Below are 26,514 nucleotides of genomic sequence, written 5' to 3' on the forward strand. Positions count from 1 at the left end.
TAGGAAACAGATGCCTTGCAAACGGGGTAATCGAGAAGACCTTAGTAGAAGCACTCCTTGTAGTGGTGTGGGCAGAGTTAAGGGAAACCAATAAGGGATGGGGCATGATGCCAGGGCTAGGAGCCTAGGAGCCATTCTATGTGTGGCCTGAGGAGCAAGGGAGGCAGTGGTCGTGGGCGCCCAGAGAGGGTGACTTTATGGAGAGGGTTGCCTTTGTTAGCTGTGCGCACCCAGCTCAGCTGACTTGGTAGGGAGGGATTTTAAAGGTAGGTAGGTAGCTAGATGATTTTAAAATCTGATTTTCCTTTCTTCTTTCCTTCTAATACCCAAATGGTATTTCTTAATGTCTGGATCTAATTGCAGCCAAAGGGCAAGGGAATGCACTGATGTGGCATATAAATAAAGAACCCCCTGCTGCAAAGAGGCGGATGGAGAAAGGTAGAGAGTAGATTTGAAGAGTAAATGGGAAATAATCAGCACACTACTTGTTTCAACTGCTTGTATGGAGGAAGGAAATCAGCATCTATGGAGCAGTAACCATCCGCTAGGCTCAGTGCCAGACACTTTACTTATCCCATTCCTGTAATATTGATATACCGTTCCTTGTTCCTATGCCTCAGGGGGAGAAGTGGGATTCAAAATCTGTGCCATCTCATTTCACAGCTGTTCCGTGCATTCCACCATGATGACCCTAGTAACACATGCTTGGGGAGCCAAACAGGGAAGGAAAACTTCTGCTGCCTTCTGTGAACATTCTGTCTTACAGCAGAGAATGAAAAAATAGGGAAGAAGTGGCTTACTCGAGGACGATGTCTTCTGTGCATTGACGGACAGCATAGGGCTGATAAAAGCTTGCTTGCAAAAAAGGGGAACTGGAGAAAAGGGCAATTGAGTGCTTATCAATGGTTAGCAGGTTCATCACAGTCTGTCTTTGGGAAGTGAATCATTTCCTGGGCCTTTCTTCGTGGGTTCTTACCTTGTATTCATGGAGCCTTGAGGATCTATGGATGGAAACGTATTCCAATATAATTGGTTCCTTTGTGATATAATGTAGTTTATTTGTGCACTTATAGACTTTACTGACTGATGTAGACATCTCACCATACAAAAGATTAATGACCCCCAATGTGACAACGAATTCAACATTGGTTAGTAATAGAGGACTTCAGTTCTAATGAGAGTATGATTAGAAGTCTTGCATCCCTCGTATAGGGTGTGCTCAGTCGTGTCCGACTCTTTGTGACTTTATGGACTATAGTCCACTAGGCTCCTCTGTCCATGGGATTCTCCAGGCAAGAATACTGGAGTGGGTTGCCATTCCCTTCTCCAGGGAATCTTCCTGGCCATGGGATTGAACCCGTGTCTCCTGCATCTGGCCACAAGCTAGAGACAGATTTCCTCCTTTGTAAAATGATGTGGTCAGGTTCCATGGGTACCTAAGGTTCATTCTGGCTATGACACTGTTAATCTATGAAGCTGAAAATGAAAAATGTGACCATGAGGATAAATGAGAACACAGTGTTGGTTGGTTTGAGGGAATAATAAAGAGATTTTACCACAGATAAAATTTTGCATTTATTAAATTAACTTAATTACTTATCATTGCTAAATGCAAAAGGAACTATTGTTTTCCTGAAGACTAAACACAGTATCTGACTAATTCCTGTGGATAGGAAAGGTACTTTGTCATTTTTAGTATAACCACTGGGTGGCGCAATTGCTCCACATTGTTAGTAAAAACTATTCTGCATTTTTAGGTGAAGTAGGTTTTCAGGGAGGCTGCTGAACATGCAGCTTCTTAAGGAGAAATATACAATGGTCATAACCAGGAAGGACTTCAAGAATTATCTAATTCAATCCCTTTTATTTTATTTTATTTTAATTGCACTATTTTATTTTATTTAATTTATGTGGCATATAAATATAGTTTAACTGTAAGAGAATTAAGTTTTATATTGATATATGCTCCCCTTCCCCTGCTCCTTCCTGGAGGTATGTTCATACCCTGTCCCAGAGAACACTCATCGTTAACCCTTTGGGGTATTTCTTTAAGGTCCTTCTTTTGTAGTATACACATAGGTATATGTGCAGTCTTTTCTTAATGAACATTCATGCAACATCCTGATTTTGTAAATGAAGAAAGACACAGGGTAGGTTTGGAGCCAATATTGTTTTGTGGGGAGAGCCTATGCTTTAAAGTCACATAGATTTCTTAGGTTTTATATTTTGATCTTGCAACCCTTAATAGTTAACCAACCTTGGCCAAGCTATTTAGCACTCACTTAGGCCCTCATCTTGCAAGCTGTTCAGGTGGACTAAAAATGATGAATACATACAAATGCTCCTAGCTCAGCTGGCCTGGATGTGAGTATTAGTTTCCTTCCCTATCACTCTTTGCCATGTTCACACAACTCAATAGCGAAGAGCACAGTTTTCCCCATCCTTTGAAGGATGTGAATACATGGGTACGTGTATAATCATCAGTTCAGTTGCTCAGTCGTGTCCGACTCTTTGTGACCTCGTGGGCTGCAGCATGCATGTACAGCTTAATGACCTGATGACCTAGCCACAGGAGTCCTGCTGTGGTCAAAGCCTTCCCTGGTTACTCTTCTATCCAGGGTTGGGGAAAAACTGTATTTGAGGGCTGGAGGGAAACGCCAAGGGTGCAGAATGGCACAGGAGTTCAGAAAGGCTCAGTTGACTGGGGTTCAAGTTCAGATTCAGCTCAGGTCTGTAATGTGCAAAACTCCTAATGTTCTCTGTGCCCAAGTTTCTTTATCTTTAAAACCAGAAAGATGAATTTGGACTCTGTTAGAGCTGATACTAGTAAGAAGGTAAATAACCCACATAGCCCATGATGCTTTCCTTTTTGCCTTGTTTTCCAGAAAGCTCAGAGCCAGATCGAATGTGAATTGAAACCATTTTCCTTGCCCCCAGGTTTCCGGGTAAGTACTTTCCGTTGCATGGTTTTATGTTGATTATTATTTTAATGTGTGAATTGTGGATCAGTAAAGGCAATGATGAGGAGATGAGCTGGGCTTCCTGCTAATGCAGGGATGTGGGGGCTTTAGGCTTTGTCCCTTGGGATACCATGGGCAGGCAGGGATTCTTACCTCCTTTTAAAGTATTTCACTCTTGGTTTCGCATAAAAATTCCTGATAGTTCATTTGGCCATTTTAGAAAATCTTTTCAGATAAGTTTGAAAATAGTCATTTAAAAATAAGATCTCAAGGACTTTCCTGGTGGTCCAGTGACCAAGACTCTGTGCTCCCAATGCAGGGGTCCTGGGTTCGATCTCTGATTAGGGAACTAGGTCCCACATGCCACAACTAAAGATCCTGCAGGCCTCAGTGATCAAAGATCTCACCTGCTGCAACTAAGATCCAGCATAGCCAAATAAATAAACACTAAATAAATAAATAAGACCGCAGATCTTATTTGAAACTCACAACAGTCTCTGAGACTTGATCACAAAGCATCAGGCACACAGGGACATTAGTTGAACCTTGTTTTGTAAAAACAACACAACCTTAAAAACATTAAAAAACAAAGCCTAGAATAACAATGTATCTGTTTCAGTTAAGAAAGTCCTGAAAAATGAAGTGGGCTTTAGAGGAAAGAGTCGGACACGACTGAAGCAACTTAGCAGCAGCAGCAGATCAGGCAGCACAGGTCTTGAGGGCAACTTTGCAGGGTTTTGGGTTTGTTTCACTCCCAGGTTGACTGAGCCCCATCAGATGGGTCCACCCGCTCCCTGTCTCTGTCTGGTTCTGAGCTGCTCGCTAAGTGACAGCTCTTTCCCCTGCGAATATGAGTCTCACTTACGGCCACCACATGGTTCTCCTCAAGAGGACAGAGGGGCTGTGGAACCCACTTTGGAGATCAGAATTGGTGTTGCTGAGGCCCCTTGTTCTGCCTCTGTCCCTAAACTGGGAAAGGTCTCTCTCCTTGGTTCATTTCCTGCCTAAATTGACCAAAGAATCTAGCAAGGTTCCTGGGGCGGGGTCCTGGAGCGGGGTCCTGGAGCTCCCCAAAGGGACCACCTCAGGGATTCCCTGGGTCCCTGATTGTAGGATTCCTGGATGGTGCTTCTGAGATACAGAAGGATCTGTTCTGCAATTGAGGAGAAAGGAGGAAGAAATAGGCTTCAGAGCAAATCTTTCAACCACTCTGCAAAGCAACTCCATCACTGTGAATTCTGGAAGGAGCTTGCTGTGGGTGAACAGGAGGGGCTGCTGCCAGTTTGCAGGTTTCCTCTCGTTCCAGGAGGTGACAGGGGCGGGGGAAGCAGCTGCCGGCTTTGGGTTTTCAACAATTCTCCTGTTCGGATGTAAAGGTTGAGTGTTCAGTGAAGAGGAGATAGGTGTTTTGATGACACAAGAAGAACTATAGGAGAATTCCTTTATAGCCCAGTAGAAGGGATGGGAAATAAGTTTGCTGGCCTCCCTTGACGAGCTTCTGTTTCTTTTCCTGAGTTAGAGACAGGCACAGGCTACAGCCAAGGCTGTGAGCTATGCTACTACTAATTTTAATTAAATAGAATTTCCTCTTATTTCTGTATTAATTGCTATTGATGGTATTTTTCAGCATCTTCCTTGCCAGTGGTCCCTCATTGGAGAGTCTTGTCTAAGTAGAACTGTACCTAAGCCATTCAGGCCCAAGCTGCCCAGCATTAACAGAAGAAAACCTGCTTGCTACAGCAGTGCTTCAATGGTTGCTATCTTGCCTCCTCAGGAAACTGGGCAGCTTTTTCAAAATGCAAAGTCAGCTAAGTTGGTGCAGTGCTGAGATGCGATTAGGAAAGCTTTGCTTTTCCATTCTGTCTTTCAATGAAATGATTTTCAAAATCTTAACAGTTTCGATGCCAAAGGAGAAGGAACAAAGCCGAAGTTGACGGGGAACCAAATAATTTTCCAAAAACAGGGGCTACTTTTACAATGAAAGGGAAGATCAGTTTTGAATTGCTGCACTGGGGACAAAGTGCTGGGCTTCAGGGCTTCAGGGCTTCGAGTGTGAAGTGTGCAGAGGACCCTGGCCCTTGGAAGGAGCCAGATGTTCTGCAAGGTCCACTCAGCTCGGCTAAACTTGTCAGTCCCGCACCAGGGCTTCTTCCCTATGACTCCAGACCTCTGACCTGCTTTTCTTAGAGTGCTTACTTTAAAAAACCTTCAATCGTAAATTCTTTCTCTGCCCCTTTGAGAGGTAAATCTTCTCCCAGCCTCTCGCCAGGGTTCTAACCCAGGAATGTCTTTCTCAAGGACCTGAGAGTCACCCCTTTGAAATGAATCATCAGGAAACTTGGCCATGATTGTCTCCCAGTCTGTGTGGGCAGATAGGAATCATAACGTCCATAGGCACCAATTAGCAAACACAGATGGATGGCCTGATTACATTGACCAACCTCCCTGCTAACTTCCTCTAGTACTTTCCCACCAGCTCATCCCGGCACGTAGCAACTCTCCTGCTTGCCTTTTTGTTCAGCCTCTCTCCCCTCTTGCAGCAAGAGTCTTGAATAAAATCTCCCTTGCCTGTTTAACTCTGTCTAGTGCAATTTTCTTTGGCACTGTTCAATCTAAACCCTCTTTCTGAGACTCTGGAGTCAGGGCCACTCTCTGTGGAGGAACCTCTTCTCAGATGGAACAGCCCTGGGAGATGCCCCGCCCCCTACTTTCATTTCCGGTTGGAGGAACCTCCTTCCGGTCCGTCTGGTTGCCATCTGTAATCCTAAAGGTGCTCCCATCAGTATTTCCTTAGTAGAGAGGACACGGGGAAAGGAAAAGAAAGCCAGCATTTGGCTGCTCCTTGGGTCTGTTCTCCTTTTCTACAGTGGTCTCTCTGTTTTGTAATTTTCTTAAACAAACAAACAAAAAATCTTCTTTTGGGGAATTCGCTGGCATCCCAGTGGTTAGGACTCACTGCCAGGGTATGGGGTTTAATTTCTGGTGGAGAACTAAAATCCCACAAACCATGAGGTGTGGCCAAAAAATTTGTAATTCTTGGATGGGGAATAAATTAGAAATGTGCTCATTGGTCTGAGAGAGAACATTCCTTGAGTGGCTGTGTTGGGATTTGAGGAATGAATATTTTGATGGCTTTACTTAGAGAAATGTGTGGGCCACGTGGGGTCCAAGTCCCACTGAGCGAGGTGCTATAGCACCTGGACTCAGGAGTCTGCCTACCTGGGCTGATTCTCCCCTCCACTACTTGATGTGTGACCATGGGTGAGTTGCCCACATAGCGCCCCATGCCTCAGTTTCCTCACCTATAAAATCTGGGCCCATCCTAGGGTTGTCATGAGAGTTAAATGCGTACTTGTGAAATGCTTGGTACAGCGTACAGCATAAAGTAAACTTCCAATAAATGCTTAGGCATAATCATTGCAATAGGCACATTATTTTTTTCCCCTGAAAGGAAGCACATGCCGTTGTTACCAAATAATCTTTGGGGAGAAACAGAGTAGGGAAGGAGATACTGCCTTTTGATTTTGTGCTTTTTTGTACTGTTTCAACTTTTTAACTCTTTACTTCTTTTATTTAAAGATTTTGATTAACTATACATTTTTATGTTTTTGGTAAATTAAGTGAAATAGCCCATTGATAGTATGGGAAGAAATACTGGTCTACAAACAAGGCTTCAATAGATCTATGCCATTTCAGAGTAAAATTTATCAATTTTAAGTTAAAAAAAATGAAAAGTAAACATGTGAAACAAATGCTAGTTATTGCAAGTCCCTTCTCTTAAGTCCATTTGATTTGATTGACTTAAATTTACATAGTAATCCACCAGCATCACCGCTGGGAAAATGCTTAATGTGTTTCAGAGGTGAACTGCCGTGCCTGGTGGCCCCATGATGTATTTTCGGGTGGAGGAAAACAATGTATTGTTTCAAACCTGATAACAGAATTTCTGCCAGAGTGGGATTGGCCTTTAGGAAAATTTACTGTTATCTTCCTTAGATATGAGGGCATGCTTCCCTCTGCTTTCCTGTACCCACTGGCTGAATCAGAAACCAAGAGAGATGGAAACTCCTTTTTTTTTTTTCAGAAGCTGGAACCATGTTAGACTCCCACAGGCAGCTGAGAAAGGAGGAGATGAGGTGCTCAGGATAGAGAAAAGCGAGGAAGTTGACCAGGGAGAGGTTCTTGGAGGAATGGTCAAAGGGGACTTTGGAATGAGGGTGTGTTTTCTCTTTTAAACACATTCTTATTTGCTTGCACCAGGTCATGGTTGTAGCATGCAGGATCTTTGATCTTCGTTGCAGCACTTGGGATCTTTAGTTGTGGCCTGAGAGCTCTTAGTTGCGGCATATGGGATCTAATTCCCCAACCAGGGATCGAACCTGCATGCAAGAGTGCAGAGTCTTCCTTGGACCACCAAGGAAGTCCCTGGAACGAGGGTATCTGATTTGAAGTTATCCACTTTGCAGCAGTGTCCCCCACAATGCCTGTTCCATGTAACTGCTCTTGTATAAGGGTTTTGGGGAAATGAAGGAAAGAAACTAGGGAGGAAAGAAAAGAATGGCCTTAAGAGGTCTGACTCAACTGAGATAATTATTCAGGGGGATGGAAACATTCAAACCTAGAGGAAATAATGAAACCTCTTGGAGAGATATTGGGAATGTTTGGTTTCCCACTGTGTGGGGATGAGGAGGGTGTAGCCATTTCTTCTAGTAGCATGGCAGAAACTTTCAATTGTCCCCCAACATCTGTTCTTGCTTTTAACCTGGAACTCCCTTAGTGTCATCACGGCACATGACTACCCTACTCAAGACTGCATTTGTTTTGCAGCTGGATGAGTCCTGTTGACCAGGCTTCTTGCCAATGGAAGACAAACAGAATGTGCAAACATGTAATTTCCATCTACTCCCTTGATGGAAAATGACTTATCTCTCATTTCCTCTTTTCCTCCTTCCATGACCTAGAACATGGAAGTAGCAGTAAGTCCATTTGACCACAAGATAAGGACAGTGTCTAAGAGTCTTGTTGTAGCCTATGATTGCAGGACCTCCCTTTCTGGAGTTCTGATTCAGTAGGGTTGAGGTGGGGACATGAGGATTTACATTTCTAACAAGCTCTTGGGTGATGCTGATAGTGCTGGTCCAGGGGCCACAGAGGATGGGAGAACAGCAAAGTAGGAGCCTGGGTCCCTGATGTTCTTGTGGAGCAGAGTCACCCAAGCCACTGAGTTATGTCTGGATTGTTACCGTAAGAGTCGAGTGAACTTCTGCCTTTTTGGAGCTACAGTGTTTTGGTATCTCTCCCTTTTTAAAGCAGTTGTACTTGTATCTTAATACAAATATTACAGGTAAGGGTAATGTTGTATGGCTGGAAGACTTGGGGATACTGGGCTCCTGGCTCTTAAGTTCAACATGGGTGATTTTTATTTGGAAAAGTAATAAAACAAAGGTAATTACTTGTTTAATGACATAATGACTTCTTTTATGAGAGTATAACAGGTAGGCAGTGGGCTGAAAACATTCTTTCCACATCTGCATCATTGCTTATTTTCTTGCCTTGGGAAAAATGTAAACCCTCGTATGCCCTTGTGTTCTCATTTAAGTAGGGCATGCAATTTCAGTGCTGTTGTTCAAAGAGAGTTACGTTGTCTTAGAAGTCGTTGGAAAGTCAAGCATTTCCTTTTATGTACTTGTTAACATGAACATAGGGATAATGGTTCAGTTCAGTTCAGTTACTCAGTCATGTCTGACTCTTTGTGACTTCATGGACTGCAGCATACCAGGCTTCCCTGCCCATCACTAACTCCCAGAGTTTGCTCAAACTCATGTCCATTGAGTCAGTGATGCCATCCAACCAGCTCATCCTCTGTCATCCCCTTCTCCTTCTGGCTTCAATCTTTCCCAGCATCAGGGTCTTTTCCAATGAGTCGTTTCTTCGCATCAGGTGACCAAAGTATTGGTAGCAATAATAATGACCTTTGCTGAATGCTTACTAGGTATCAGGTACTATGTACTCTCTATGCATTATGTCATTTATTCTTATAGTGACCCTATGAGGAAGCATAACTATAATCTCCATTTTGCAAATGAAATTGAAGCTTGTGCTATCTGTGTGTGTGTGCTTAGTTGATCGATCGTGTTCAACTCCTTGTGGCCCCATGTACTGCAGCCCACCAGCCTCCTCTGTCCATGGAATTTTCCAGGCAAGAATGCTGGAGTGGGTTGCTATTCTCTACTCCAGGGGATTTTCTTGACCCAGGGATCAAATGCATATCTCTTGCAAGGGCTCAAATAACAGGTCAGATTCCATTCCACATTTGCCAGATCCTAAAGTCCATGAGCTTAACCTTGGCAATATTCTCTCCCTCCCTGGTGAAAGACCATTCTCAGATGGTTTTCAGGCTCAGTGTATCAGGCCTAACATTTGTTACCAATTGGGTTCTAGTTAGTGTATATGTATTTTCAAATGCAGATATTTTATTATTTCTTCTTTGAGCAGTGGCACCTACCTTGCATAGACTGCTCTGGTTTTAGGAAACTGCTGTGGGAACTGTTAGTTGGAAGTGAGAAAAGGGCATGGAGTTTAAATAAATGTATATGTATGAATGATTCACCTTGTAGCATAGTAGAGAGTAACATAACATTGTAAATCAATGATACTTCAATTAAAAAAAAGATTCACACTTAGGTCTCGATACATTAAAAAAAAAAGAAAAAGTGGCAAATGGTTTTGTGTTGCCTGGATTTAAGGCTGTGAGAATTTGCAGCTATGCAAGGTGTGGGATTCCAATACGGTGTTGGGCTTCGTAAGTAATCACTTGTCTATGGGGGCAACAGTGAGGGGCCACTTTTGACAGCAATTTCAGGCAGGGACCATGGTAGTTTTCAAAATCATATGCCTCTGGAGCACAACCAGACTCCAACAACACAGGCCAGACTGAATGGGAAGCTCTCACCACCATCAGTACAAATCCGTACATTTCTATGGAGGTCCCTCTTGGTTCTGGGCTTGTGGCTGCTGCTTTGAATTGATATTCTCTTCTTGGTATTCTCCTCAGCCTCCTGTCATTGCTTCAAAATTTGGCTGTTCTTTTTCCCATTTTTCCCTTAGTCTGTCTGTATCATAGTAAAACAATTATTGAATTAATTCATCAACACTCCATTAATTGATTAATTCCATTCTTACTTTAACAGGATTATTAGGATCGAGCATTGCTTAGAGCAGAGTATATCTTTAACTATACACAGACCCTAGGGATGAACACATTTTTGCATGATTTCAAAACTGTGAATCATTCTTCCTAAATGTGTTGATTAATCATTTGTGATAAACTGTAGGCCCATAACATCCTGTCTTTGACTTAATTCTATTCTGTATATTTCAAGGCCTTGGTGTGGGGATAAGTAAACTTTTTCAGGGCCAGATAGTAAATATTTTTGAGACCATATGGTCTCTGTTGTACCTATTTAACTTAGGTGTTGTAGTGGGAAAGTAGCCACACACAATGGGTAAAGAAATGAACATGGCTGTGTTCCAATAAAACTTTATTGTAACAAGTGGTGGGACAGATGTGGCCCATGGGTTATATATTTGCCTACCCCTGATTTAGATGAAGATAACAATTTATTCAGTGAACACTGAAGAGGACTTATAGCTGCTGAGAAAAGTTAGGGGACGAAGAAGTAGCTGAATAGACAGGGAAGCCTGGCATGCTGCAATCCATGGGATCGCAAAGAGTCAGAGTGACTGAACTGAACTGAAGTAGTTGAACCGTGGTTTATAGGACTAAGATTAAAGCCTTGACTTTCTGGCCTCTACTTAAGATAACAAGATTAAATATGATAGGTTCAAAAGATGACCTTGAGTATATAGGATGGGAAGTCAACTTGCTGGGAGGGAATTTGCATGAAAAATTCCTGAGTTGCTACTTTGCCTTAAAGTGGGAGGCCTTGCCTGCTAAAAGAGATGACCATCGTGGGCCGTATTGAAGGTTGACCGAGTGTAGATCAGTGATGTTCCAGTCCTGCTGGGTTGTTTGTGGGTCATATCAAACCTGGAGTGGGGCTGCAATTTGGATTCCTCATTTTGAGGGTCTATTGATAAAGTGCATCTGTTAATTTTTTTATTTTTAAAAACTACTTATTTGAGCCGAGTCTTAGTTGCAGCATGGGGGATCTTTAGTTGTGGCATGTGAACAATTCGTTGTAGCATGTGGGATCTAGTTCCCTGACCAGGAATCGAACAGGGGAATCCCCTACATTGGGAGCGAGGAGTCTTAGCTGGACCCCCAGGGAAGTGGATCTGAAGAGGGGGACCAAGATTATTAGGGACCAGGACATCATTGTCTATGGGGAATCATGAACTGAACTGGTTGTCTTTAGTCAGGAAAGGAGTAGGACTTGTATTTGGCTTAAGGGCCGTGGCACTTGCACACAGCAGCCACACAATCAGTACTTGACTGAACAATGTGCAGAGAGGTTACAAGAAGGGCCTGTCAGGCCTGGGATAAAGACGAACTTTCTAGCAGCCAGAGTTGTCTGTCAATGCAGTGGCCACTTTGGTTACTTCCAAGCCTATAGAAAGTGCCGGGCACCATAGTGTTACTGGGAGGCACTAACATTTCCCTGTGTAGGAGGGAAACCAAATTTTTTGATATTCTAACAAAATGGGTTTTAAACGAAGATAAAAGTGAGTGAGGCCAGATGGGTGATTTTTATTGTTTGTAAAATCCAATAAAAATATTCTCTGTAGTGTACAGTGTCTTTGGCTGAGCAGGCATTCAAGTATTGAGGGGAATAATAAACGTTATTTTGAACGAATTGCTTGTATCATTCAATAGGGAAGAGGGAGAGACAATAACGTAAGTACTTGCAGATTTGCCAGGTGGTCAATGCCACGTGGAGTCGTTACCAAGGCCTTTCAAGGATGGAGGGTGATTCAGAAATGTGGAGCTTTATTAGGGGCTCTAAAAGAATAGTGAAGTCCTCCCTGTTACAGAACAAACTGTCTTTCTAGTCTGTTACCCTCTGGGTCAACTTGTGGAGCATTTGCTTTGTGGCAGGAATAGGTCCACACACAGTGTGCATTGATTTGTTTATCTTGCTTACAGCAGCAGTTCTTAACCAATGGTGACTTTGCCCTCACAGGGGACATTTGGTAATATCTGGAAATATTTTGGTCTTCATAACTGAGGGAGGGGGCTGGAATCCAGGGGTTGGAGGCCAGGGATGGTGTTGTATACTCTGGAATGCACAGGATGGCTCTTCACAACATAGAATTATCTAGGCCCAAATGCTAATAATGTTGACATTGAGACACCTTGTTTTATTAGGACAGCAGCTGCTAGTATCATACCCCTTTAACACACAGGGAAACTCAGGAGCTAAGTGACTAGTCCAAGGTCCTCCAGAGCTAGAAAACTGGATAATCACTGTTCTGTCTTGCCTCTTTGCTTATTTAATGATTTTATAATGTGTGTAGCCTCTAGGAAGTACTGTGTGTGGTTGGTTCTTGGAACCAGCATGAAAATGGGCTGTTTTCATTTTCAACTTTATACTTAAGAGATATAAAAATTCTTAGCAAGTAACTCAGTTCTCTCCTGATGAGTTTGTTTAGAAAATCAGACCAAAGGCCCTAGGAGGCTCTAGAGACCTGGGAAGAGAGGGCACAATCCATTTTCCTCATTGTCTATGGTGCCCTTTTAGTGGGAGACGGCAGAAAAGTTACCTGCTACCTGTGTAGGGAAGTTCAGCTGATCAGCACTTGCTCATGACAGCTGCCAGGGAAACCCTTCCATTTGTGACTTAAGAAATAGATAAAAAATTCTTTTTTTTTCTCTTCTCGCTGTGGTCCCCAATCCTGTCACGACTCCCTGGCCAGGGATATGAATTTCTTCTATAAGTAGCTTGTAGCGGTAAAGTGTCCTAAGGTGCAGATGTGTTATCTGGAAGGGCTAACCTAAAGTAAGTTTCTACATTTGTTCTAGAGATCCCTCAGGATTCTTAGGAAAGGACAGAGGACAGGGGATTTCAGTGGAGAGAAAAGAAAAAGGGAAAGACAAGCATCATTTACTACAGAGGAAGGGCTCCTTTGGCTGGGACTTCGGAAGGAATGGACATGGAACCATTTGCTTACTGAATTGGTAGGAAACTGCCCCTGTCTTCTTTCTCCATCTTCAGTTCTCCTGCTGCTTTGGCTCCTTCTAGAGGCAGTCTCAGAGACTATGTATGTGATGTGCATAGAGTGTGTGATTGACCTTTGAGACACTGATACCCAGTGCAGAGCCTGGCATGATTTTATTGATGCATCCATCCAACTGGTCTTTAATGAGTGCTTTGCACAGATCCTGGTTCCTGAATTCCAAAGGCTTAAAATCATGTCTAGGAACCAGGTAAGTAAAATGAAGGCCTCACAGTATGGAGAGTGCTCAGACCAAAGTATACACAGGGGGCTTTGGGGGCTTCTAGGTCAGACTTGGATGGGGAGTGATTAGGGAAGTTCTCCTGGAGTAGAAGTTTCTTGAGTTGATTTTCAAAGGCTCAGATTTAGTTAGCTAGTAAAAGAAGTGATGGAAATGATCTCACCCCAATGGAATAGCATGTTCAAGGGTACAGAAAAGGAAACCTTGAGAGTGAAAGAGAATTATGAGGTTCAGCCATGTGAGTGTGGGGGAGGGATGGGAATGAGCCAGGAATGTGGGCAGTAGCTACGTCAATAAGAACCTTTGTGCCACGTGAAGGGCTTTGAACGTGGACCTGAAAGCCACTGAGGGCTGACATTGCGCTTTCAAAAGTGCCCTCTGGCAGCTGCAAGCAGAGTGCGTTGGAGAGGGGCCGGACTGGCAGTAGGAAATGGCGCTGCGAGCTTTTGTTACATTTTAGTTCGGAAAAGCACAAAGCACTGAGTTCATGACTCAACAGGAGCAGTGGCTAGGTAGGGACTGATTTGAGAAATACTCTGAAGTAGAATCTGCGTGGTTGATGAGTGCTTCTCTGCAGATGACAGGAGTGCACTTTCTAACTCCCTCCGAAGTTGGGTATGGCCTTGTGACTTGCTGTGGCTAGTGAAATATGAATGGAAGTGCTTTTATGGTGTCTCATCAGAGATTGTGCTGAAATGAGATTGTTGATAAAATTTTTTTAAATGAAACATTTTAGCAGAATAGGAGATCAAACCAGTCAACCCAAAGGATATAAACCCTGAATATTCATTGGAAGGACTGATGCTGAAGCTGAAGCTCCAATACTCTGGTCACCTGATCTGAAGAGCTGGCTCACTGGAAAAGACCCTGATGCTGGGAAAGACTGAGGGTAGGAGGGAAAGGGGCAATGGGATGAGATGGTTGGATGGCATCACTGACTCAGTGGACATGAGTTTGGACAAACTCCAGGAGATAGTGAAGGACAGGGAAGCCTGGTGTGCTGTGCTGTATGTAGTTCATGGGGTCACAAAGAGTCGGACACGACTTAGAGACTGAACAACAACAACGAAATAAAAACAACTGAGGAACAGAGGTCTTATGTTTAAATGCTCTGCAACCAGAAGACAAGAATGAAAAAGAATGAACCCTTGTGGTTTTGTTTTTCTATGGATTTTTTAGCATTTACCTCCTGTATTTGTCTAAATCTTAACTGGAGATACTCTGCAGTACAAAGTCACACACATACACACATTCTCTTTCCATTCAAGCCAGGATATAATGTTCTAAAAGCCTTCAAAGAGAATAGGACTGGAACTTCCCCGGTGTCCAGTGACTAAGACTCTGAGTTCCCAGTGCAGGGGGACTGGTTCAATCCCTGGTCATGGAACTGGGTCCCACATGCCATGACATAAAGTTCACATGCTGCAACTAAAAATCGTGTGTGGTGCAACTCAAGAGCCCGCATGTAGCAATGAAGATTGAAGATCCCAAGTGCTGCAACTAAGACTTTGTGCAGCCAAGTCAGTAAATGTTTAGAAAAAGAGAGACTAAGACAGCTTCACTTGGGTGTGGATCTCCAGTGATGAAGGGGCATATACTAAATGATCGAAGTCGTTGACTTCCAGTGTTTCTTCTCTCCCAGTGGTTCAAGGTGTGGCCCTGCAGTCAGCTCTGCAGCATTCATGTTCTAATGAATGAGGGCTGACTTTATTTGCATCTTTCCTTTTTTCTCTCCCACATGATTGTCCCCTCCCCCCCGCAGTCACTTCATTGCTAACTGGACTGTTGTGGCAGAGAAAGAAGATCTGGCTGAATCAATTTGATTTACCTGTTCCCCAGAACTGGTGGAAGAGATTGAAAAATGACCTGGAGAACAGTCTCCACATTAAAAAAATTCAGATTATTCTCTTTCTTAGCTGGAAAGAGCAATGTGGTGAGTTTTGACTTCCCAAGTAGTTATTCCATAAGTTGTGGAATATGTCATCTTGAACCTACTGCTTGAGAAGTACTGTAGAGCTTTTGATGGCTCATAAAATGAGATGAGTCTTCATGGCGAAGGGAGAGGCTGTCTGGGATACCTGGTCTCGCAGGAAAGAAAGAAAACAAAGGAAGTCTCTCAGTCATGTCCAACTCTTTGTGACCCCATGGACTATAGCCTGACAGGCTCCACTGTCTATGGGATTTCCAGGCAAGAATACTAGAGTGGGTTGCCATGCCCTTCTCCAGGGGATCTTCCCAACCCAGGAACTGAATCTGTATCTCCTGCATTGGCAGGTAGATTCTTTAACACCAATGCCACCTGGGCTTCCTGGTAGGAAATGGTCTTTGCAAAAATTCTCTTCTGCCATCCTTTCATACCAACTGCCAAGATTTAAACTCACCAGCAGACAGAGAGATGAGCTCTGAAAGTCTCATTCATTACCGAGATTCAAAGGTACTAAAATAACCACAAAGAAATGAGATTCCTTCTTCAGATTGCCAGAGGAGGAAGTGAATGATCTGTGACTCAGAGGTATCTCTTTCAGTTAATCATGGCTGACTCTTCACTGCTTGCAATCCCTATTTATCATCATGAAACAGGGAAGAAAAATGATATATGTGACATGGAAGGGAGGGAAATAGGCTGCGTGTTTCTACATGGGGTTGCTGAGACAGGAGTCCTGAGTTTTAAAGATGTAGCACCTGCATGCAAAAGGCAGGAATGACAAATGTGTCTGAATCATTGGTTAACAAAGCTGGCCTCGCTTGGCTGATGGCCATCTGCTGGTCTCTGCCCTTTCTCATCTGTTTCACAGGTTCATTGCCTGTAGGGAAACATTGCTTAGCTTAGAACCCTGTTCCGGTCTTGCCTAATGCTTTGATAAATCACAAGAACCTTGGAATCAGCAGAAGGTGACTAGCAGAAATCTCTTTTCTGCCCTCTGTCCTGCATCTGAGTTCCCTAGAAAGCTGGCTCTACCTTGGCTAGACTAAGACAGGAATGTTCTTTCCCAACAAGGTGGGAAACAGGGAATGCAGCTTTGAATTTCAAATGAGCAGGGTCCCCTGGCCTACCATGTCTACTTCAACAAGCCCTAGAGAAACAAACGACAATTGTGCTCATTTCTGGGAACCCTCATAATACTTGGCAGAAAAATTCTTTCTTGGTGGCCCTGAATGAAAGTATGTGTCCTTGGTTCTTTTGACAAGGCATTATTCTATGTCTTTAAATATAACTGTTATTCTTACAGTTTCATTGTTGTTGTTTTTCAGTCGCTAAGTCATGTCTGACTCTTTGCAATCCCATGAACTGTAGCATGCCAGCCTTCCCTGTCCTTCATTATCTCCCAGAGTTTGCCCAAACTCATGTCCATTGAGTCAGTGATGCTATCCAACCATTTCATCCTCTGTTGACCCCTTTACCTCCTGCCCTCAGTCTTTCCCAACATCAGGATCTTTTCCAATAAGTCAGCTCTTCACATCAGGTGGGCAAAGTATTGGAGCTTCAGTTTCAGCATCAGTCTTTCCAATGAATATTCAGGGTTGATTTCCTTTAGAGTTGATATAACCTAAGGCAATAATTAAAGAGCATATATGGTTGTGACTTGTGATCCTGACCAGTGGTCTTTCCCTTTGTAACCTGACTTTTAGGTGGTGGAGGAGGTCTCTTTGTGATCTGTAGCAGCCATTGTGAACCTCGTCTTGCCTCCACTGTGGTTCTCCAATGGGTTGATCTCACTCCTTGTGGCTACTGCTGCGGCTCATTTACTGCTGTGTTATATGCAGTTGGTCCTCTCTGTGTTCGGTTTTCACATTTTCAAATTCAGTCAACTTCAGTTTCAACTGCAGTTGGTTGAATCTGTGGATGTGAAACTTAAGAATATGGAGGCCCAACTATATTCATTGTATTCCTCCATTTTATGTAAGTGACTTGAGCGTCCATGGATTTTGGCCTCCTTGGGGGCTCCTGGAAGCAATTCCCCGTATTTTGGAGGACTAAGGGAGGACTAAGGGAGGACTAAGGGAGGACTGTGCATCCTTTGTGGAGGGTGGTGGTTTGAGGATACTCAAGATGAATCACTAACGGTAAACTCCCAATAGCAAAATTATAAAGATGTCAGTGGAAATGGAAAAGAATCAATAGACTTGGTGACTGAATGGCTTTCGGTCATTTGTGGAACTGGAGTTCTATGTAGGCAAACTAAGGAGTAGCCTAATTGTGTAAAAAAGGCAAGAAGAGAAAATAAAGAAAGGGGTAGGTCAGAAGAAGAAACTCAGGGGAAGGAGATTATTTGAGGCACGGTGGAAAAGGTGATTTCTGATCTAAAATGGCTGTAGAATTGGTGAGTTGGCAATGAAGGCAGTCAATTTTGGGGCTCTGTTTGGTAGGCAGTTGGAAATTCTAGAGGGAACAGATTCAGAAGTGAGGTCAGTACCAGTGAGATAGGTTTAAAAGTATTTCATGTTGATACAGTAATAGTTAGGCCCAAGGGAGTAGATATGATTGCACAGAGAGAAGTATGCATGGAAAAGAACATATTGATAGCTTATGGTGAAGAGTGTTGGATTCGTGATTTCCGAAGAAGATTTAACTTTGGGACCAGGGACCAAGCTTGATCACTCAAGAGCTTTTGCGTAGCAGAGTTTTATTACAGGATGAAAAGGAACAGAAAAAGCTTCTGACAGACATCGGAGGGGTGATGGAGAGTGCCCCCCTCACTGGTGTTAGCAAGGGAGTTATATACTTTTTAAATTAGTTATTACAGTAAATCAAAAGAGTGTCTCAAGGTTGTAAAAACCCTACCAGATCCACTCTCATAATATACATTCTAAGATATCAGGATTAATCAGAAGGTTTTCAGGAAGGAGAAGCTGTCCTCAAGCAGGATACATTGTTGTTATATAATCCCTAGTACAGAGCTTAAACTGAATTGTTTGTGTAATCATCAGTTCTTGGCTTAAAGGAAAAAACATTTTATGTGATTAAGGAATGTAGAGAGAAAAAAAAAGTTTGTCCTTTCCTCCTCCTTGAGAATTCCAGATCCCTATCTCCTCCTTGAGAACCCCAGACCCCTTTCTCCTCCTCAGGGAACCCTGGGCTTCTTATCAACCTGCCTAGAAATTGACTCTCTCATCCACCCCACCCCCACCCCCCTTTTTAGGAGAATTATGTTGCCAAGGGAAAGGGCCATCGTTCTCGTTCCATTACTACTTCCTGTTGTGATGGGGCATTGTCCGTAAATTGTTGAGGCAACATATTCTCCTAACCCTCATATTGAGGGTCTCTGATCCAGGGGCCCCAAGTAATAGTTGGAGGAGTCTGTGGCCCTTGTAGGAGGCTGAACAACCATTAGTAACTTAAAAGCTTTCAAATGCTTAGAAACAAATCCAGTTACACAGTTACAGATGCAGGGAGCAAATAGTAAAAACAGAACAATTAGAATTTTTACAATTAAGATAGTTTTCCACCATGGGGAGCTAGTTAACATTTCCCAAAGTGAGGTGACTGAGGCTTCAGGAGAATCCATAGCCTGAATCATCTTGTTCATGTGTTTAGTAAAGTGAGTAACATTAGTACTCATATTGGGTATGAATAATGGCACAAGTTCCTCCTTGTGCAGCCATTAGAATATCTAAGGCCAATCTGTTTTGTAAAACCACCTTTCTAATTTGTATTTGTTCAGCATTAAGGGCTGAAAGTTAGAGCATCAACTCATAGCATAACATCTGATCTGTAGTTCCCAGAGAGGGAATGAATATCGAAGCCAGATAATCATACAAGTGAAATACATATTTTGCCCAATGAGTTTTAAGGTGTGGCAGGTTAGTAGGCTTCTCTGGAAGTTCTGAAAATATGAAGCCAAGAGTAAAAGCTAGACCTAGGGTGTGTCTACCTATCCAGCTAGGGGAAAGTCATGCTTATAGGTCAGAGCCACATATCCAGTAGATCCCGTTTAGTGCAAGCCAGCATGACTGAGGGATCCAGTCCCAATCAGTGCCTGGCCAGGCAAAAGGAGGACCTGAACTGGAACTGGAAAACACAGGAATGATTACACTGCGTATTTCTTGAGGCAAAAATCCCAGTTGTTTCTAATCGTTATAATTAAGTTGTTGGCTAACTTCTGGGGATGGCTCTATTTGTTCCCTGCATATGGGAGCATTAGATAGTAGGCGTCCCTTTTTGGGAGTTAGCCATATGACCTCATCTCATATTTGATAAACATCAGGTAGAAAACCACCAGATCTAGACCCATCTACCTTCTTATGTGCAGCAAAATAGTCATTAAACCAATATAATGTATAATCAAAGTTGAAAGTCACATTATGTCCATAGTTAAGGTACAATATGTTATACCAGTCCATCTTAGGATTGTTAGATGTCATCACAGAGTTGAAGAAAGTCCTTTCCTTGAAGCAGAAAATCCATCATGGGAAGTCTTCAATTGATGAGGAGAGGAGTGCTCCGCAGACCCAGCAATTAGACTGATTGTGGAATGCAGCATAGGAATGAGTCCAGGATAGGAAGGTGCTGTCTTGAGGGTCAAACAACAGACTCAGAACTTTCGGAGTTAGCAGAAGCAAGCCCACCTAGATTCTCAGGCCCATCTCAGTTCCTGGCTCAAACAGTGGCTTGTTTGACACAGGCTGGGTCAGGAGTTAACCTCCTGGTAATGTCTGTTGAAAAGCTGAGTCACATAGTTAATTTTAAGCCTTCAGGATCTATGACAATATCTGTGCACAAAAACAGTCTGTCATAGAAACACCTCTTTCTTCTTAGGGGTAGTTTGAACCCTCATTAAAGCTATGGGTAAAACTTTAAACCAACTGTCTTATGTTTCCTGAGTTAGCTTACGCAGATGTCTCTTAATAATGTCATTAGCTTTTTTTCTACCTTTGCCAAAGATTGGGGTCTTCAGGAACAGTGTAAGTGATATTCTATTCCTAGAGCTTTCAACACCCCTTGAGTTAACAACAGCTTTGAAAGTGGAGCATTGTTGCTCTAAAGAGTTTAAGATCACACTTACATCGTGAGAAGTCAGTACGGTAAGATTTTGCCCATTCATTAACCTCTGGCTTTAGTGGATACTGTTTTTGATGTGAAAATAGGTGAGGGTCATTGAGCTTGATAAAGACAGGAACAGCATTTTGTGCTCAACCCACAGTTTTTCCATCAGTCCACACTCTAGGATTTACAGTTTGTTCCATTAAAAAGAGCTGGTTCCATATTCATGAAAACAGAGGCCTAGACCTTGTTGGGTATATCCCTCCCCAGAAGGGGTGAGGGAGACTATAGCATGATTAGAAACTCGTGAGAAAACAGCACAGAGTCCCAGTTGCCACTTAAAGGATGACTGACATAATGTGAGAGTTGGACTGTGAAGAAAGCTGAGCGCCGAAGAATTGATGCTTTTGAACTGTGGTGTTGGAGAAGACTCTTGAGAGTCCCTTGGACTGCAAGGAGATCCAACCAGTCCATCCTGAAGGTGATCAGTCCTGGATGTTCTTTGGAAGGACTGATGCTAAAGCTGAAACTCCAATACTTTGGCCACCTCATGCGAAGTGTTGACTCATTGGAAAAGACTCTGATGCTGGGAGGGATTGGGGGCAGGAGGAGAAGGAGACAATTGAGGATGAGATGGCTGGATGGCATCACCAACTCGATGGACGTGAGTTTGAATGATCTCCGGGAGTTGGTGATGGACAGGGAGGCCTGGCATGCTGCAATTCATGGGGTCGCAAAGAGTCGGACATGACTGAGGGACTGAACTGAACTGAACTCAACTGACATAATAATGTTTGGCTCATCCAGACAATCCCATTACAGTAGTGGATTGGGAGGGAAGTGGGTCAGGGGCTTTGGTGAGCACAGAGAAAGTTGCCCCAGTGTCCAAAAGAAATCGATTGGTTGACCCCCCACAGTTATTAAAACCTGGGGTTCCTCAGGTGTAATTAGGACAGGAACTTGTGTGGGGACCCCCGGGCACCTTCAGTCCAGATTGTCTTGAGAATCTGACCCCTGGGTCTATACCTCGGATGGCAGTCTCTTCTCCAGTATGGTCCTTTGCAGATCAGACCTGGAGCCAGGGGGTGGCTTAGATGCCTGAGGGCAATCCCACTTGAGATGCCCCTCCTTTCTACAGTAATAACAAGTCCATCTCAGCTGGGTTCCTCTGGGCATTTTTCCTCAGGCTGTTTCAGAGCAGATCTAACAGCCATTGTTGGGGCTTCAGTCTTTTGCCTGATTCTTTTTTGCCTCTTATTTTCCTCCTTATATTCTCTACCACAATATACCATCTGAGCCAGCTGTAACAGTTTTTCAAAAGACTGATTTGGTCCAAACGCCTGTTTTCGTAACTTACAGCAGGTATCTGGAGGTGACTGAGTGAGAAATCTATCTTTTAAGATCATTCCTCCTTCTGCACTTTCAAGAATGACATCAGTAAATTTGTGGAGAGCCTCCCGTAGTCTATACTAGGAGTTTATCAGGAGTTTCCTTCTGTCTCTGTTCGATGTCAGCAAACTTAACATAGTTTAAAGTCTTAGCATGTGCTCGCTTGAGTCCTTCAAGAATACATCTGACAAAGTGGCTCTGTTATAGGAACTGCTTGGCTCCTAGTAGGAAGGAGGGCTAGTTCCCTCTTTCCCCTTATCTCACGTTCAAGCCATTCATCTCCAAAAGTAGTAGCTTCCTCCAAAACTCGAGTTCTTGAGTCAGGAGTCAGCGTCTGTCCCAAGACATGCATTCAGTTCTGTTCAGTTCAGTCGCTCAGTCGTGTCTGACTCTTTGTGACCCCATGAATTGCAGCACCCCAGTCCTCCCTGTCCATCACCATCTCCCGGAGTTCACTCAAACTCATGTCCACTGAGTCAGTGATGCCATCCAGCCATCTCATCCTCTGTCGTCCCCTTTTCCTCCTGCCTCCAATCCCTCCCAGCATCAGAGCCTTTTCCAATGAGTCAACACTCTGCATGAGGTGGCCAAAGTACTGGCGTTTCAGCTTTCGCATCATTCCTTCCAAAGAACACCCAGGATTGATCTCCTTTAGAATGGACTGGTTGGATCTCCTTGCAGTCCATTACATCTCTCCAAAGAAGGTCATAAAGTAAAGCTAGTCCTGTAAAGGCTTCTATGTACTTTCTGGATCCTCTTGATAGTCTCCACTGCATTTGGTACTGTTTGAATTTCTACTGAGACTGAGGCAGCCCCTCCTGGAAGGGTGCCCTGATTCTCAGCCTTTTCAGTTGGGGACCCCAGATACAGGGGCAAAGTAAGAGGACAGGAGGGAGCTGAATTTCACACCCAAATCTGCACCCTTAGGACATAAGTCTGACATGTCTTGCAGAGAGATAAAGAGCAACACATATGGCACTTCTACCCATTTCTCTTGTTTTCTACCAAACTGGTCTAGTTGTAAAACTGTATCATAATTAAGAGACCCTTCAACAGGCCAGTGTTCCCCATCTTCCAAAGGATACTGTGTCCATTCAGTGTCACAGAAGAAGGTCACGTGTCTTTTTAAATTCTGGGGATCAAACTTGTCCTAGTTTTATTTATTTATTTATTTTTAAAATATAAATTTATTTATTTTAATTGGAGGTTAATTACTTTACAATATTGTATTGGTTTTGCCCTACATCAATGTGAATCCGCCACAGGTATACACGTGTTCCCCATCCTGAACCCCCCTCCCTCCTCCCTCCCCGTACCATCCTTCTGGGTCGTCCCAGTGCACCAGCCCCAAGCATCTAGTATCATTCATTGAACCTGGACTGGTGATTCATTTCATATATGATATTATACATGTTCCAATGCCATTCTCCCAAATCATCCCACCCTCTCCCTCTCCCACAGAGTCCAAAAGACTGTTCTATACATCTATGTCTCTTTTGCTGTCTTGCTTACAGGGTTATCGTTACCATCTTTCTAAATTCCATATATATGCATTAGTAAAGGAGAGGTTCTGGAACTGCTAGCTCCCATCTGTAAGAGGAAAAGAAGTGGCATCCACAGCCATGGCTTTTTTTTACCAGAAGCATCCTTCCCTGCTCTAGATGTGGGTGTAGATCTCCACCAAAGCTTTCCTTCCCTGGTTGGACTTAGTCTGTCTCTTAGCAGTGCAGGCGTCTTACTCATCCCTCCTGGTTCTACCACTGAGGTGGGGTGGAGATGCACCAGGGGGAGACCTGATGACATCCCAGATTGATTTATTTCCATACCACCAAGACCTTTGTTTGATTTGCCCTTTTCTCTGATGCCACCCACAGTGTAACAGAGTAGCTTTCCTGGAATGTTTCCCAAGCTAGGACTACTAGAGGAAGCATCCATCTTACCTGTGCCTGTGCCCATTCCTGAGTACAGTCCTGACCTCAGTAGAAGCAGTGAGTCACTGACACATTACTATAGCAAAAGAAGTGGTGGAGGGTTGGCTAGCAAGGAAAAAGTGATTTTTGTCCTCAGGCTCCTAGGACCAATCCTTGCAGTTCATTTCCACGGAGTCCACAAAAGAATATCTAAGGAGTTGAGACAAAAGCCATCAGAGAGCCTCCAACGGTCCAGTAAGAGCTAGTGCTACCAAAGGAAGAAGCCTGTTGTACTTCCAATCTGAATAGATCCTGCAATTCCCATCCTGTGTCCTCAAAAACCTCACGGTCACCAGCAGTGCTTCTATCCATATAGACAGGAGGCACAGCCATGACAAAGACTCATTTTCAGGTCGCTGGCCCCTGAGGCAGGCAGCCAAGCTAGTAACCTCTAGCCTGAGAGACGTTCCTGGAGCTAGAGTTCCACCTTGCTGCATATGTGCTCCTAGTAACTTCCTAGCAAGTCTAGCAAGGCTAAGCACTTCCATACATGGGGTCTAAGTAAAAGTACACAATAACAGCATGGATCATAAGTCCCTTGGAAGTCTATGACCTGACAGATTAGGTTAGTAGTTCTAATTCCCTATGTAATTATGAAGTGGTCAAAGAGACCAGGAAAAGCTGACCAAGAAAGGAAAGTTCGGTCCACATGCTTTGCCCATTTCTGGCTGCTCCCTTGCAGGGATGTTGGGTATCTTGGCATTGGCAGGTTGGATAAAACCCTGATAAGGCTCCCCTTTTTGGGGCTGCCTTCAGTCATTATGAGGCCCTGTGAAACCGCAGAGCAGAGCTCAATGAGCGCTTCGCACAGGGCGTGTCATTCATTCACATAAGCACACAGTAGAGTTAGTAAAGTAAAGCAGAAAACTTGTGTACTGAGAAAGCAGAGAGGCTAGAGCTCTGAGTGTTCTTACCTTGTTCTGAAGATCCTGGATGAGCCCCCAAGATGATAGCTTACAGTGAACGGTGTTGGATTCGTGATCTCTTAAGAAGATTTAACTTCGGGACTAGGGACCAAGCTTGATCACTCAAGAGCTTTTGTGTAGCAGAATTTTTTAAGGTATGGAAAGGAACAGAAAAAGCTCCTGACATAGACATCAGAAGGGTGACGGACAGTGCCCTCCTTGATAGTGTTAGCAATGGAGTTATACACATTTTTAATTAGTTATTCAGATCAGATCAGATCAGATCAGTCGCTCAGTCATGTCCGACTCTTTGCAACCCCATGAATTGCAGCACGCCAGGCCTCCCTGTCCATCACCAACTCCCAGAGTTCACTCAGACTCACGTCCATCGAGTCGGTGATGCCATCCAGCCATCTCATCCTCTGTCGTCCCCTTCTCCTCTTGCCCCCAATCCCTCCCAGCATCAGAGTCTTTTCCAATGAGTCAACTCTTCGCATGAGGTGGCCAAAGGACTGGAGTTTCAGCTTTAGCATCATTCCTTCCAAAGAAATCCCAGGGCTGATCTCCTTTAGAATGGACTGGTTGGATCTCCTTGCAGTCCAAGGGACTCTCAAGAGTCTTCTCCAATTAGTTATTACAATAAATCAAAAGAGTGTCTCAAGGTTGTAAAAATCCTACCAGATCCACTCCCATACTATACACATTCTAAGATATCAGGATTAGTCAGAAGGTTTTCAGGAAGGAAGCAGGATACATTGTTGTTATATAATCTCTAGTACAGAGTTTAATGGAGAAGGAAGTGGCAACCCACTCCAGTGCTCTTGCCTGAAGAATTCCCATGGACAGAGGATCCTGGTGGGCTACAGTCCATGGAGTGGTGGAGAGTTGGACACGACTAAGCAACTAACACACACACAGATTAAACTGTGTTGTTTGTTGGGTAATCATCAGTTCTCAGGTTAAAGAAAAAAAACATTTTATGTGACTAAGACTAAGGAATGTAGAGAAAAAAACAAGTTTGTCCTTTCCTCCTCCTTGAGAGCCCCAAACCCGTTTCTCCTCCTCTGAGAACCCTGGACTTCTTATCAACCTGCCTAGGAATTGACTCTCTCAATATAAAATATTTACATTTGAGGACTGGGAGGAGAAAGCTGCCCTGGCCATGGAGACTGAGAAGGAACAGTAGAAAAAGGAGGATGTGAGGATGCAGGGGTGGGGGTGGGGGAGAACAGTTTAAGGAGAGGATAGCTAACTAAGTATTGCAGAAGGATCAAATAGGAGGAGGACTAAGATGACCATAGTGTTTCCACCTAGAAACATATTGGAGATATCTTTTCAGTGAAGTACTTGATCTGGAAGCATCATTCTTGGGAACTGAGAGGTGAACAAGTGATGGAGAACAGTGAGTAGTAAATGGTGTTTGTGTATGATGTTGTTGGGTGGAAGGAGAGTTGTTTGATGTGAGGATGCATGGAAAAGGCGTCTTTGATGTGTCTGCTAAGTTGTGTCTGAATCTTTTGTGACCCTGTGGATTATAGCCCGCCAGGCTCCTCTGTCTATGGGGTTTCCCAGGCAAGGATACTGGGGTAGGTTGCTGTTTCCTTCTCCAGGGGACCTTCCTGACCCAGGGAGGGACTGAACCCTCAATCTCCTGCATTGGCAGGTGGATTCTTTACCCCTGAACCATATGGGAAGCCCAAAGGCCTCTTACCCTAAGGGATAAAGAGAAGAGGTGAACATTCAAGACAGGGTGCCGCCGCCGCCAAGTCGCTTCAGTCCTGTCTGACTCTGTGCGACCCCACGGACTGCAGCCTACCAGGCTTCTCCGTCCATGGGATTCTCCAGGCAAGAACACTGGAGTGGGTTGCCATTTCCTTCTCCAAGAGAGGGT

General features: G+C 43.8%; 1 long non-coding RNA gene across 2 annotated transcripts in view; it reads left to right on the forward strand.

The window, feature by feature from the left end:
- The window catches only part of LOC147363449 (uncharacterized), a 154,894-nt gene that overhangs the window by 38,530 nt on the left and 89,850 nt on the right, over positions 1 to 26,514 (forward strand). For both annotated transcript variants that reach the window (XR_015137113.1, XR_015137112.1), the window contains exon 2: positions 2,886 to 2,945. This is a non-coding gene — a long non-coding RNA (uncharacterized LOC147363449). The remainder of the gene's footprint in view (positions 1 to 2,885; positions 2,946 to 26,514) is intronic.

The sequence above is a fragment of the Bos grunniens genome, chromosome 11 (genome assembly GCF_055505025.1).
Source record: "Bos grunniens cultivar Pamir isolate PY7600 chromosome 11, Bosgru_T2T1.0, whole genome shotgun sequence".
NCBI lineage: Eukaryota > Metazoa > Chordata > Mammalia > Artiodactyla > Bovidae > Bos > Bos grunniens.